This window comes from Bison bison, unplaced genomic scaffold (genome assembly GCF_000754665.1).
Source record: "Bison bison bison isolate TAMUID 2011002044 unplaced genomic scaffold, Bison_UMD1.0 scf7180017858164, whole genome shotgun sequence".
Lineage (NCBI taxonomy): Eukaryota > Metazoa > Chordata > Mammalia > Artiodactyla > Bovidae > Bison > Bison bison.
In genome coordinates this window covers 12,834-14,145 of record NW_011488737.1, presented here as the reverse complement: position 1 = coordinate 14,145, position 1,312 = coordinate 12,834, and the positions used below count along the sequence as shown (strand labels likewise).

The 1,312-nt window shown below is 30.5% G+C and overlaps 1 protein-coding gene across 1 annotated transcript in view; it reads left to right on the top strand.

Moving 5' to 3' along the window:
• LOC105004796 (putative uncharacterized protein DDB_G0282133) overlaps positions 1-1,312 on the top strand; it is a gene marked incomplete at its 5' end in the record, with an annotated part of 7,740 nt that overhangs the window by 2,056 nt on the left and 4,372 nt on the right. The gene's annotated exons all lie outside the window — the stretch shown is intronic.

The window sequence follows — 1,312 nt, the reverse complement described above, 5'->3', positions numbered from 1 at the left end:
ATAGGTAAACATAAGGATAATATTGGCCAATGATAACTAATAAAAATAATATTGCTCAGATACAAAACTTAACATTAGAGGGGAAAAAAAAAAGATGTTTTCCCCAGGTATTTTTCACAAATGAAATTTTACAGCAGTATGAAAGCATTTAAATATGCTTTATTTTATGGCTTTGATGTTTTAGCTAAATGAAAGTCTGATTATAATAAGTTTTAGCTTACTAGTTAAGGAAGGTAGCTAACATTTTGCAGTTCAAATCATAGTATCTAAGAGCTGTTTCCTAAATTGGGATATGTAAAATATGTTGGTTTTGGGTGAAAGCTATACACAAAAAAATCAAAATTTTAATGGAGGATATTTGATTCCCCAAAAACATAATAATAAAAAGCAGTTCTTAATAGAACTTAATAGACTACCATAAATACTATGCTGTGGGTACATACATTCCAACCTTTTGACTATGGCTATGTAATGGAAATATATGCAATGACTTTATTTTCATTGAAGATAAACGGACTTCACAATACATTCATCAGTAGCTTAAGAAACTATGTATTTTGCATGCCTTCACTAACAAAGTATTTTTCTGGAAAAAATACGTGATTCTCTTTCCTTAGAGCTTTGATATTTTCACATATCCCTGGTTTGTTACATCCTTGTCCATACTTACCTCACAAACAATTATAATGGGGATAACAAAAGTGCTTTCCCCACTCAAACAATTTAAGTGAAAGAAGCTCACTTTAAAGGAATAATTTATTTACCAATTATAAGTGAACCAAACAGCCAGCTCAGCATCAGAACATATAGTCAATCCATTCATACTATCTTCATTCAGTCATTAAGCTTTTAATAAGTAAATAGCACAGAATGCTTTAAAAACATACAGACTAAGTGAAAAAATAGTGCCCTTTAAAGCACTTGAAGTTAGTTTTCTTAACGGGAAAACAAGTGGATGTTTGAAGGTAGAAACTATATGAAGACAAATAAAATAGCATCTTGCTGAGTTTCCAGAATGGTTAGAAACATTTTGGATGCTTAGATCACATGTCATTTGAAGTTACTTTTCTTAACAGGAAAACAAGTGGATGTTTGAAGGTAGAAACTATATGAAGACAAATAAAATAGCATCTTACTGAGTTTCCAGAATGGTTATAAACATTTTGGATGCTTAGATCACAACATGTCACCAATGTATTAAAATAGTTGTAAATATGTATGTGTGGACTATTATTCTGGTTTGCACTTTTCAGAAACAAGCAAAATTGTAACTCGTGAAATCTGTCTTTTTGTGAAGTTTATCATTGACTTC